Source organism: Scyliorhinus torazame, chromosome 3, assembly GCF_047496885.1.
Source record: "Scyliorhinus torazame isolate Kashiwa2021f chromosome 3, sScyTor2.1, whole genome shotgun sequence".
Lineage (NCBI taxonomy): Eukaryota > Metazoa > Chordata > Chondrichthyes > Carcharhiniformes > Scyliorhinidae > Scyliorhinus > Scyliorhinus torazame.
Genome location: NC_092709.1, coordinates 72,199,968 through 72,214,083, shown reverse-complemented (window position 1 = coordinate 72,214,083; position 14,116 = coordinate 72,199,968).

Genomic DNA, 14,116 nt, shown 5'->3' with positions numbered 1-14,116 from the left:
CTCAACTTTTGGCAGCAATGCATTGGGGACTGAGTGGGCCCCTGAAGTATTTTGGCTGAGCCTTATATGTCTCAGGCTTGGCCCCCTTAATTATTCCCAGGCCCTCCTGGAAGACTTCTGGGTACTTCTCCAACACTTCATAAAGCCCTCCGGTGCCCACCCGGGAAAATCTGTTGCCAATCCAGCCGGAGGGGCTGGAGCCAATCATGGCCCAGCAGACTCAGTCCGGGGCCCCGCACTATTATTAAAAGCAGCCTATTGGACTTCTGTGCACAAGTAAACAAGGTCATCATCATGCCTGCTATCGCTAGAGGTTCCCCCCGTATAAGTTGCTAGCCGTGCCTTGGTGTCCCGCAAACCCAGCTCTTGAATTCAAGTCCTGATTTTCACAAAGGTCTGACTCCCAATCACTGAAACTGAGGCCCCCGTGTCCAGCTCCAACTCTAATGGGTGGCCGTTAACCTGGACAGTGAGCCTGATGGGGAAACTTGTGGCGCAGCAATGAAATGCAATTACACACTACCGTAGTCGTCAGGATGTTCTAAGTGGAGGGTCCTGGCTCTGGGCTGGCGACTTGCTCGGGTGGGGTGGCAAGTCTGCTGGCTGACCTGTGGTTTCCTATCCTTGAGGTTTCATCGGCCACATGTGCCGCGCTGTCTTTGATCATCCTCCATCGCTTCTGGGGATGTCCCCCCCCCTGGTTGCAGTGGCCCTTGGCCAACTGGCCTGATTCAACAGTGTTGAGACCAGGGTGGAGGTTCCAGGGGTCCTGCTCCTAGTGGGTGCTGTTTGTCTGAAGGGGGGGCATCCTACACTGTTTACCTCCATCCCTGACAGTCCCGAGAGTTTGTGGACTCCCTTCTCTGCTCTCTCCTGTGAAAGGGAGATCTCAGGATCATACTGTTTCTCTTTGACACAAATAACGCACAGAGCAACAATGCATTCTGCAACCATCATTTCAGAGTATCTTGGAAAGCAACAGAAAAATATTCATAGAGCTATAGAAGTCTCCAGTACAGAAAAGACCCTTCGGCCCATCACTTCTGCGCCGGTCAGCTGTCAGTGGTTTGGTTGTCAGTGCTAAAAGCCCATGGGTCACAAATTCTGAATTGAGTAACAGAAAACATCATTTCTATCTCTGCTACAAAATACCATCTTTGCACCTAAAAATATTTTTGACAGTGTTGCAATGAAATACGCACATATATTATTCAGTGCAAGTTGTTCAGGACTGCAGGTCAACATCACCTTCCAAGGAAAGTAGAGGTGGGCAACAAATGCTGATCATGCCAGTGATTTTAATATACCATAAGAGAGTAAGAGAAAATCATGCTGCATCTTATATTTTTAATCCAGTTACCTCTTAATCAAACAGTGCTAGATATGTTTGCTAAATGTTGAACTTTATGGAGCGAAGTGGCATCACTCATCCACCCACACACAACCACGCATCCACCCTCTAACTCACCAACCTCCCCCCCCAATCACCCACTTCCATTCACTCGACACACACATCCACTCACTAATCAATCCACTCACTCATCGAAAGACTTGACACCTTAAAAAACCTGAATATGGCAATTACAGTCATTAAGTAGGGGACGTGTCCTCTCTTCATCTACCTTCTTCTGCACTCACCGGTCTTCCTATGGAGAGGCTGTGCTGGTTCATTTCTGCTGCAGCTGAGTTTGGAAAAGCTAGCTAAGAATACACAATATAGTAAGGGCTCTGAAAACATTGCAGGCACTGCTGCTGAATGGTACATCTGGGCCATTGTGTTCTGAACTGTTAAACAGAAAGTAGATGGTAACCCAACTCCACTGCAATTAGCATTCTGTTTACCCTTTGCTTCTTAGCTGTTCAGCCCCATGGCAACCTCAGGTCAGATGGGCATTAAGAATCCATATTTTCCCTACAGTGTAGAAGAAGGACATTCAGCCTATTGAGTCTGCACCGACCCTCCAAATGGATATCCAACTTAGGCCCCCCCCCCCACCCTCTCCCCATAACGTCACCCAACCTGCACATTTTTGGACACTAAGAGGCAATTTACCGTGGTCAATCCACATAACCTGCACATTTATAGACTGTGGGAGGGAACCAGGGCACCCAGAGGAAAACCAAGCAGACATGGGGAGAATGTACAAACTCCACACTGTTACCCAAGGCTGGAATCGAACCTGGCTCCTTGGCACTGTGAGGCAGCAGTGCTAACCACTCTGCTACCAGGCCAAACTTAATTTCTTGGAAGTATTTGTTGTGTTTCTTGGAAATATTTCTTGAAAACTAATGATATTATAATCAGGAATCCAAGAGGATGCTTCTGGTTGACATCTTGTGCAAATCCACAAGGAAATGCATCAGCATTCTCATCTACAGGCAGGAGAGGGGATAAAGCAGAAATTGGCAGCCCACTTCACGATTCGATGCGGAATATAAAATTCTCAGATTATCACCAATTGATCAAGTCTGTTTTGGATTGATGATCCGTCCTGATCAGATCTGCGCTTTACTCAGCAGGAAGACACCTTCAAACTACTGAGGGAAATGGTCACCTATGTGCAGGGCAGGAGTGTGGACACTTGTCTTATCAGGCCTTTGAAGGAAGATCACACACCTACATGATGGGTTTGGTCTCCAAAATGGGATATGAGGAGGGAATCCACAATTGGATCCGGATCCTTCACATAATTTAAAACAATGGATGGAAATTGGGATGCTATCTGAAAAGTTTCAGTATCAGGCAAGGCTGTCTGTAATATTGAACATTTTGCCAAGTCCATCAGGAAAAATGCAGAAAAAAGACAACTGATGATGCAGACGGTGGAGACACTCAGGTCAAAGCCTCCTTGACCAAAACAAAGTCATTATCTATTGGTCACATCCACTGTCGAACCAAAGACTAGCATCTATGCTATCCCAAAAATAGCATCTATGGCCAGAAGTAATTGGCCATGTGAGCCAAATTCTTTGGAAGTACAAGGCCACTTTGTTCAAGAACTGGGCCAACCGATCCCTTGTCCCATTCACCATCGGGTCAGACTACCAGAATATGCAGGGAATATGGTTTGGAAGGGCCAGGGAGTGCACCATGAATTTGGCGAATGTGAAACAAAATGTTGGCATATGGGAGTGACACCTTGTCTCCACTGAAGATACCATCAGGTGCAAGGCACTGTGCACTTGGTGTTATTGCACTTGATGTAGGTTGGCCATCACATGCTCCCCGCCATGGACAACTGAACCATCCTCTATTTTAATTTGCTACAGCATCTGAACTTACCTGCATCTGTGGATTCATGGCTTTATGGCATTTAGCACTGTCTGCAGCCCAGCAATAGCCAGAACTCCCTGTGGTACTGCTAGAATTAAAAATACTAAGTGTTTTTCACGTCCTCTTTTGGAACTGCAGAAAGCACTTAGCATTATTGAAGTGGCCAGCATCTGTCAATCAGAACAATGATGTTCACAAAAAGTATGGTCAGGGTCAATGGAGGGTAATTCAGATGCATTCAAGCATGAAGGGAAAGATAAATAAATAAACCTCTGCTGCGTTTAAACCATTAAGCTGTTAATCAAAGGCTAGTTAAAGGTACTACACTGTGAAATTGAATGAATGTACAGTGTTGTGGGCTTTCCAGGAATACTCAGACACTTCAAAAAGCAGAAGTGTTAAAAGCATGGGGCTGACGAAACAGATGTGAGGAAAGGGAAAATCCTTGAGGTTTCTTGCCTTGAATCTTCAATGAACTGTCTGTTCTGCTCATGGGGTATCCGGCCGAGCAGTTCAGAGTGAGAAGGCCACTTCAGTGTTTAAACAGTTCACAGACAAGGATGACAATTTTGGACAGATGACTGCCAGAGATTCTAATGGGTGGGTGGCATGGTGGCACAGTGGTTAGCACTGCTGCCTCACAGCACCAGCGACCCAGGTTCAATTCCAGCCTTGGGTGACTGCCTTTGTCGAGTTTGCACATTCTCCCTGTGTCTACATGGGTTTCCTCTGGGGGCCCCAGTTTCCTCCTACAGTCCAAGGATGTGCAGGTTGAATCTATTGGCCCTGCTAAATTGTTCCTTAGTGTCCAAAAGGTTAAATAGGGGTATGGGGTTTTGGGGATAGGACGGGGGAGTGGGCCTGGGTAGGGTGCTCTTTCAGAGGATTGGTGTAGACTCAATGAGCCAAATGGCTTCCTTCTGCACTGTCTGGATTCTATGCCAAGTGTGATCTTCAGATTACCCAGTGCGAGAAGAGAAAGTGCAGACACAGGATCCCCATGCTGGCGGCAGGTCCCGAGTTAACCCGTTACCCCCAGTTCATGCCCAAACAACCCCCAGGACCCTTGGGAGCACTCGCTCTGCAGCCTGGCAGTGATGGAGGGGCATGTAGGCAATGGACCTACCTCCTTGAACCCCCTCAACATCCATTGCATCAGGACAGTGCTTGTCATATTTGCACCAAAGCCCGCCAGGTGGACCTTCTACTGGAGGGTGTGGGGAGGGGGGGGGGGGGGGGGGTGCCAGAGTATAATGGGGGCGGGCTGGCGATTTGGGCTCCCAGCCCATTAATCGCATTCAGATGAATATATATGAGCAGTTTGCATGTTCCCGTTGTCCCGGGTTGGGAAGCCTGTCCCGGGTTGGGTGAGGTGGGATCGGAGACTTTGGACGGCTCTGCCACTCAGCGCCACTCCCGTTGTTGGGCCGGTGTGAGATTCTCTGTCCAATCGGGATGCCCAATTTCAGCGGGCGCCCACCCATGTCAAATTTTTAAGATATTTCTATTAGCAGTATTTATACAAAATGAGTCAATAAGAAAATAGACACAGCCTTGCCATATACATTTTAATTTAATGCAGTGAAGTGTGAGATGAGGTAAGCATTTGTCCGCTAATACAGGAAATAGTGATTATTAGGCTTTGGTTTAAAATGCATCAGTGTTCATAAAATAGCATGAAAGAAACAAACGTTTTCAGACTGATAAATTACCCTAGAGCCTTCCCAGCTTCACCAGAGGTTAGTTGTCTGCATCATAATGACTTTTGTGTGATTTTGTCTGTTTCTTTGATGCCAGCAGGATCAGAACTTTTTCATCTGATCTCACAGGGGAAAGGAAGATTCATTCAGATTCACAACTTGAGACTTGATGGCCTGAGATGAGAAGTGCTGTTCTACCATCATTCCTCTTCCAGCTTCATGACATAATTTTGCTGCACCTTCATTCATATGCAATCCTTCAAAACTGGGGAGGTAATTAAATTAAAAATAAATAATGCCATGTGGCTTCATCTGTAAAAATCTGAATTGAGAACCTTGCCTTCCAAGGAAGACTGATACAGTCAATCTAAATTATTAATCCGATACCAGATATGAGCAATAGATGGGATTAAATCAATTCATACACCACAAATTATTCATATTATTCATCGAATGGGAATTTCATTTCAGCCCACATTAATAATAATTATATTGATGAAGGAGAAAAATGTTATGTCATAAATATAGAGAAATTTTATGGGTTGGATTAAATATAGCAGCGGAAAAATTTGTTATGCCCCGTTTTTGGGTGCAAGGATCACGGTGCCAGAGTTTCCTGTGCCAGGTCCCTTTGAGGCAGGTTGCAAGCACATTTCGTACTGTCTCCACATCAAAATGATTTCAGTCTGCAGACTCAACAGTGGGACCAGCATCACCCTTGGTCAGGCAAGATGCACAGCTGGCCTGCACAACTTAAAGGCAGCTTGTCCTTTTAATGGGAGCTGTTGCAGTCCGTCTGGAGAAGACTTGGAAAGGAGGAAATACAGTCAAATGGAGCAACGGGCATGAGAGAGGGCTTCCAGGTTTTTGAGCAGAGCCCTGGAGGAATTACTACACGAGGTGAAATGAGGAGAGATGGCATATTTCTGTGGCGCACGAGGAGGCCCTCAAGGCATTCGTTGGCCAGAGAGTAGAAGGAGCAGGCCAGACAGGCCACTTTGCAGAGTCTGGTCCTGAGGATCAGTTGCCATGTCAAAAAACATTCAGTGACCTGTGTGACAATGTATGGTAAATGTTAATGAATGTATGTTCACACAGCTGTTCACGCAGCACTTCCTACCCATCACACCACTTGCCCCCATGGCGTTGTGTGCCACACCCCACCACTCACCAATAAAACTATAGAATTGTTACAGCACAGAAGGAGGCCAATTGCTCTCCCTGAGCAACCACTCCCTTGCCTTCCCTGCCGCCCTGTGATTCTTTGTTCTCCTCAGACGATTAGCGATTCTCTTTTGAAAGGCATGATTGAATCTGCCTCTGCCACACATTCAGGCAGTGCATTTCTGGTAGTAACCACACGCTGCGCAATAAAAACTTTTCCTCATGTCAATGTTGCTCCTTCGCCAATCACCTTAAATCACTGGCATGGTTCTTTTCCCAACTGGAACAGTTTCTCGCTATCTATTCTGTCCTGACCCCTTGTGATTTAGAACACCTCTAACAAATCTCATCTTAATTTTCTCTTTTCAAGGAACAATGGCCCTAACGTCTCTGAACTAGGATACTGTCCAGAAACCCCATTGTTCTATTTTTAATTTTGTAAGACTGTGAGGAAAGGATACTTCACTTCAGGAGTGATTTCACGCAAAATAGGGATATGGTAAATTAAAACAAACTATATTACAAATGCGGTATTAAAATAACTTTAACATCACAGCAGAAAATAGCTTACAATTACCCCTTAAACAATGTTAATCAATACAGCAACACAATAACCCTTAACTGCTATCTTTACTGAAAAATGAAAATCCCTTATTGTCACAAGTAGGCTTCAAATGAAATTACTGTGAAAAGCCCCGAGTCGCCACATTCCGGCGTCTGTTCTGGGAGGCTGGTACGGGAATTGAACCGTGCTGCTGGCCTGCCTTGGTCTGCTTTAAAAGCCAGCTATTTAGCCCAGTGTGCTAAACCAGCCCCTTCCACTCAAACCACCCACTTCCACTCAAATAACAGAACCATCTCAGATATCAATCCACTTTTAAAGACAGTTAGCAGTCCCAGGCATGCTTACTTAAGAGGTGTTCTTTGGAGACTGTTTTAAGTGATAGACTTGAATCCTGTCAGAACAATGCAGACTCGAGTTGAAGTCTTCTTAAACTGTCTTCATGGTTTAACTTCCAGAGCCAACCGGATGTTTTCTGCTAAAATGCTGGGTGCTCCAGCTTCTCCCATTAGTTACAACCTTTTATGAACTGAACACAAAAGTCTCTAATTAAATACTCTACAGGAAACCTCTTAATCAAAAAAAGCTCCATTAGCCCAGGTTTTACGATGCTTTAATTGCACCTCTGGGTCCCAAAATCCTTTCAAACCAGGATTCTTTAAAAACACTGCTGCAGCAGTCATACACACACTAACCCAGGTTTTTAACACTTACTGCAGCAAATACATACAATACAATATATCTGAAATTCCTACATTCATCACACATGTGACAGTGTTTCCTTATTTTCACTCCCTTCCATTTCTCTCACTTCTAGTTGCTGTATTACCAGAACCATAGAATATAATCATAGAATCCCTACACTGGAGAAGGAGGCCATTCGGCCAATCAGGTCTGCACTGACCCTCTGCAAAAGCACCCTACCTCACCTAACCTGCATATCCACGGACACCAAGGGGCAATTTAGCATGGCCAATCCACCTAACCTGCACATCTTTGGAACGTGCGAGGAAACTCGGAGAAAACCCACGCAGACATGGGGAGAACATGCAAACTCCACACAGGCAGTCATTTAAGATCGGAATTGAACCCAGGTCCCTGGCACTGTGCGGCAGGAGTGCTAGCCACTGTGCCACCATGCCACCCTGGTTGCAGTTCTTGGGTGCCTGAAAGAAAAAGACATAAGGATAAGCTTGCTGTGAGCAAAGTGTGAAAGCAGAAAGTGAATCCTTAAACCATATGCAGCTTGTAAATCAGAAGATATTGTGGAACAAGTGGGAAAGCCATTCACCCATGCCGCGCCGTACTGGAGAATCGATGTTTGCGCCATTTTTCCGCGCAACGCCGGACTGACGCTGTCCCGCCATTCTCCCGGCGGGAACGGCTGAATCGCGGTCTGCGCCGCGCGCGTCGGAGAAGCCGCGGAGAGGGCAATCGAGGCGCCTCACACAGGCCCCTGCTATTCTCCGGCCCGGGTGAGCCGAAGTCCCGACGGCGTGACTCCAGGTCACGCCGTCGCTGTTCACCCCTGCAAAATAAAATCGTCAGCCAGCGGAAGAGGGAGGTAAGTAGGCGGGCCCAACCCAGCAAACCAGGAAGTAACGTCCGCAGTCAGTGATATGGGGGGGGGGGGGGGGAAGGAGGAAGGGGGAAGGGAGGGGGGAAGGGAAGAGGGGGGAAGGGAAGGGGGGAAGGGAAAGGGGGAAGGGAAAGGGGGAAGGGAAAGGGGGAAGGGAAAATGGGGGAAGGGAAAGGAGGAAGGGAAAATGGGGGAAGGGAAAGGGGGAAGGGAAAGGGGGAAGGGAAAGGGGGAAGGGAAAGGGGGAAGGGGGAGGCGGGAGGGGGAAGGGGAGGGGCGGAAGGGGGGAAGGGCGGGGGAAGGGCAGGGAAGGGGAGGGGGAGGAGGAGGAAGGGGGAGGGAGGGAGTGGGGGACTGGGGGGGGACAGGGGTCTGGGACGGGCGACGACAAGGCCAACAAGGATGGGTTGTGTGAGGGAGTGCACGGAAGGGGGAAATGGGGTTGGGGACGGTGGCATGCTGTGGTCCTGGGAAGGAGAACGGAGGACGGAGCGGGGAAATGATCCCACCATCCTGCCGGGTTGGGGTGGGGGCCCAACTAACGGTTGGCCGCGGGACGGAGAGCCCCCGATGGAGTGCGGTGGTAGGAGGGTGACGAAGGCATCGTACCAAACCGGCGCCATGGTGAAGGGGTCTGTCTGCTGGCCGAGCGATGCGGAGGCACGGGTTGAGCGGTGCGGGAAACGGATACCTTGGCGGGTGGGATGGTGCATGTCTGATTGAACAGTGTGCAGGCTGCCTGGGCACCCATTCATCCAAAGGGCCCTGGCTGCCGCTTGTCAAAGCATCCTACTAACAACCGTCCTCGCCTCTCCCTCCCATACCAACGCCCCCCCCCCTCTTCAAGTGCATGATGTTTTCGCAGCAGCCGCCGGTGTTCGCCACCGTGGCGGCAGCGGCAGCCATGCAGATGGCAAACCGTCGCGTGCGAGGAGGGAGGCTCATGGAGGGTGCGGCAGAGGGAGTGGCAGCGGAGGGCCCCATGCCGGGCGCTGCTGCTACAGGCCACCATGCCCGACCATTACACGAGGAGGTGGAGGGTGCGGACCACCCCCAAGTCGCCAGCCGGGAACAGGGCGACGACACAGATCCTGAAGCGTCACCTGGGGATGAGGACGATCAGGTGGTCGTTCCAAGGCGGCAGAGGCGTGCCATGCGTGACCAAGTGTACCGGGACCGCATCTCGTACGAGGACATGACGGAGGTGGCATGCAGGAGCAGACTCCGGATGAGCCGTGGGACGGTTGCACATATATGCAACCTGCTGGCACACCTCGAGCCACGTGGAACAGGGAGAGGACATGCCCTCCCAGTGAGGGTGAAGATAACGTGGCCCTGAATTTATTTGCGACCGGCTCCTTCCTGTCGCCGAGCGGGGACCTATGCGGGATCAGTCAGGCGTTGGTGCACCGGTGCATTCGGGCAGTAACCAATGGCCTCTATGCAGTCGCGGGACGGTTCATCGACTTCCTGGAGGACCGCGCTCACCAGGCTGCCAGGGCATCGCAATTCGTCAAGATGGCCAGCATTCCGATGGTACAGGGCATCGTGGACGGTGTTCATGTCAACCTGCGTGCACCACCACGGGACAGGGACGTCTTCATGAACAGGAAGGGGGCATACTCAATCAACGTACAGGTGGTGTGCGACCAGGGCATGAGGATGATGCACGCGCCCAGTATCCAGGAAGTGTGCATGACGCCTTTATTTTGGCAGTCGTTCATCGCCGCAATTTTCGAGGGTCACCCACCCCGGATGAGGGGCTGGTTGCTGGGCGACAGGGGTTATCCATTGCGGCCGTGGCTAATGTCGCTCATACGGAGGTCACAGACCAACGTGGAGTGCCGGTACAATGAGGCGCACGCAGCAACCAGGGGTGTCGTGGAGAGGTGCTTCGGTCTCCTCAAAATGAGGTTCAGGTGCCTGGACCGATCAGGGGGGCCCTGCAATACGACCGACAGGGTCGGACGGATCGTCGTTGCATGCTGCGTTCTGCACAACATCGCCCAACAGAGGGGCGATGTCACGGAGGAGGAGGACGCACGTGAGGCCGAAGAGGCCGCGGACGCTGATCATGAGGAGGAGGGTGTGGTGGGGGAAGAGGAGGGGGGGAGGGCGGGAGGGCGGCGGGGCATAGACACCATCGGGGCGTGGGATACGGCCGAGAGGCCGCACGACGGAACCGACTGGGGCAGCGGACACGCGATGTGCTGATCAGCGCACGGTTCTTCACTAGGGGGAGGGCATCGTTCTTCAGGGCACTGGTACCGTTGACCACGCGCGTTGGCACCACCCCCCTCACACACGTCCCGCACCGTCGGCCTGGGTTGCAGCCATGACCGGCAACACTCCCTGCTCCTGGACGCGGATGGACTCCTCCAGCCGCGTCTGCAGTTGCCCGAAGACAGCTGTCATCCCGTTGTCTGGTCCCTGGGGTGCCAATTGCATCGGGACTGTGGGTGGGCCTGGGGTGGCCAGGAAAGCGGGAGCCGTCTTGGCAGCAGCTGGGTGCTGGGCCTGGCCTGCCCTCCGACCGTCCAGCCCCTCGGCTTCTCCTACCTCCACCTGCTGTACCGGTTTGACTGTGTGGTGGGCACCAGAATGTGTACCAGATGCCTCACCACTAACTTGCCCAACCGACGTGAGTGTATCTGTGGTGTTGGGGGGTGTGGGTGACAGCAGTGCCGCGGCCGCTAGGTCTTCGTCTGTCCCCAGCTCTGTCTCCTGTGTGGAGCCGTGGTTCGCTGGGTTTTGACCACAGCCGGTGCGAGGTTCCCTGCCCCCGTGCCTCGAGTATCGCGACGTCCTCTGTGCGTCACTGTCCGGACTAGCTGTCCCCTCCCCGTCCGTCAAACTTTCACATGAGTCGTTATCGTCCATCCTGACGTCTCGAGCCAGCCTCCAGGATGGCTCTCCTGCCCGTTGTCGTCCCCGTCTGTCCGGTTGGACACTGCGGCCAGAAGAGGTTGGTGCTGCATGTCGGCGTGGTGAATGGTCAGTCCCACGGAGGTGCCCGTGAGGCCCTGGATAACACATTAAGGCAGGTCTCGTTAGTCTTGCGTCGTCGTTTGTTAGGGGTTGAGGGGATGCGTAGTGAGGCCGTGGACTGTGGGGTGGTGCAGTGTCAGGCGGTGGGGTGGTGAGGGCGTGGACTGTGGGGGTGGTGCAGTGTTAGGCGGTGGGGTGTGAGGGTGTGGACTGTGGGGGTGGTGCAGTGTTAGGCGGTGGGGTGTGAGGGTGTGGACTGTGGGGTGGTGCAGTGTCAGGCGGTGGGGTGGTGAGGCCGTGAACTGTGGGGTGGTGCAGTGTCAGGCGGTGGGGTGGTGAGGCCGTGAACTGTGGGGTGGTGCAGTGTCAGGCGGTGGGGTGTGAGGGTGTGGACTGTGGGGGTGGTGCAGTGTCAGGCGGTGAGGGTGTGGACTGTGGGGTGGTGCAGTGTCAGGCGGTGGGGTGTGAGGGTGAGGACTGTGGGGTGGTGCAGTGTCAGGCGGTGGGGTGTGAGGGTGTGGACTGTGGGGTGGTGCAGTGTCGGGCGGTGGGGTGGTGAGGCCGTGAACTGTGGGGTGGTGCAGTGTCAGGCGGTGGGGTGGTGAGGCCGTGAACTGTGGGGTGGTGCAGTGTCAGGCGGTGGGGTAGTGAGGGTGTGGACTGTGGGGTGGTGCAGTGTTAGGCGGTGGGGTGGTGAGGTTGTGGACTGTGGGGGTGGTGCAGTGTCAGGCGGTGGGGTGGTGAGGTTGTGGACTGTGGGGTGGTGCAGTGTCAGGCGGTGGGGTGTGAGTGTGAGGACTGTGGGGTGGTGCAGTGTCAGGCGGTGGGGTGTGAGGGTGTGGACTGTGGGGTGGTGCAGTGTCGGGCAGTGGGGTGTGAGGGTGTGGACTGTGGGGTGGTGCAGTGTCAGGTGGTGGGGTGTGAGGGTGTGGACTGTGGGGTGGTGCAGTGTCAGGCGGTGGGGTGGTGAGGCCGTGGACTGTGGGGGTGGTGCAGTGTCAGGTGGTGGGGTGTGAGGGGGTGGATGTGGGGTGGTGCAGTGTCAGGCGGTGGGGTGTGAGGGTGTGGACTGTGGGGTGGTGCAGTGTCAGGCGGTGGGGTGTGAGGGGGTGGATGTGGGGTGGTGCAGTGTCAGGCGGTGGGGTGGTGAGGCCGTGGACTGTGGGGGTGGTGCAGTGTTAGGTGGTGGGGTGGTGAGGGTGTGGACTGTGGGGTGGTGCAGTGTCAGGCGGTGGGGTGTGAGGGTGTGGACTGTGGGGTGGTGCAGTGTCAGGCGGTGGGGTGTGAGGGTGTGGACTGTGGGGTGGTGCAGTGTCAGGCGGTGGGGTGGTGAGGGTGTGGACTGTGGGGTGGTGCAGTGTCAGGCGGTGGGGTGGTGAGGCCATGGACTGTGGGGTGGTGCAGTGTCAGGCGGTGGGGTGTGAGGGTGTGGACTGTGGGGTGGTGCAGTGTCAGGCGGTGGGGTGGTGAGGCCGTGGACTGTGGGGTGGTGCAGTGTCAGGCGGTGGGGTGTGAGGGTGTGGATGTGGGGTGGTGCAGTGTCAGGCGGTGGGGTGTGAGGGTGTGGACTGTGGGGTGGTGCAGTGTTAGGCAGTGGGGTGTGAGGGTGTGGACTGTGGGGTGGTGCAGTGTCAGGCGGTGGGGTGTGAGGGTGTGGACTGTTGGGGTGGTGCAGTGTTAGGCGGTGGGGTGTGAGGGTGTGGACTGTGGGGTGGTGCAGTGTCAGGCGGTGGGGTGTGAGGGTGAGGACTGTGGGGTGGTGCAGTGTCGGGCGGTGGGGTGTGAGGGTGTGGACTGTGGGGTGGTGCAGTGTCAGGTGGTGGGGTGTGAGGGTGTGGACTGTGGGGTGGTGCAGTGTCAGGCGGTGGGGTGTGAGGGTGTGGACTGTGGGGTGGTGCAGTGTTAGGCGGTGGGGTGTGAGGGTGTGGACTGTGGGGTGGTGCAGTGTCAGGCGGTGGGGTGTGAGGGTGTGGACTGTGGGGTGGTGCAGTGTCAGGCGGTGGGGTGTGAGGGTGTGGACTGTTGGGGTGGTGCAGTGTCAGGCGGTGGGGTGTGAGGGTGTGTACTGTGGGGTGGTGCAGTGTTAGGCGGTGGGGTGTGAGGGTGTGGACTGTGGGGTGGTGCAGTGTCAGGCGGTGGGCTGGTGAGGCCGTGGACTGTGGGGTGGTGCAGTGTCAGGCGGTGGGGTGTGAGGGTGTGGACTGTGGGGTGGTGCAGTGTTAGGCGGTGGGGTGTGAGGGTGTGGACTGTGGGGTGGTGCAGTGTCAGGCGGTGGGGTGGTGAGGCCGTGGACTGTGGGGTGGTGCAGTGTCAGGCGGTGGGGTGTGAGGGTGTGGACTGTGGGGTGGTGCAGTGTCAGGCGGTGGGGTGTGAGGGTGTGGACTGTGGGGTGGTGCAGTGTCAGGCGGTGGGGTGTGATGGTGTGGACTGTGGGGGTGGTGCAGTGTCAGGTGGTGGGGTGTGAAGGGATGGACTGTGGGGTGGTGCAGTGTCAGGCGGTGGGGTGTGAGGGTGTGGACTGTGGGGTGGTGCAGTGTCAGGTGGTGGGGTGTGAGGGTGTGGACTGTGGGGTGGTGCAGTGTCAGGTGGTGGGGTGTGAGGGTGTGGACTGTGGGGTGGTGCAGTGTCAGGCGGTGGGGTGGTGAGGCCGTGGACTGTGGGGTGGTGCAGTGTCAGGCAGTGGGGTGTGAGGGTGTGGACTGTGGGGTGGTGCAGTGTCAGGCAGTGGGGTGTGAGGGTGTGGACTGTGGGGTGGTGCAGTGTCAGGCGGTGGGGTGTGAGGGTGTGGACTGTGGGATGGTGCAGTGTCAGGCGGTGGGGTGGTGAGGCCGTGAACTGTGGGGTGGTGC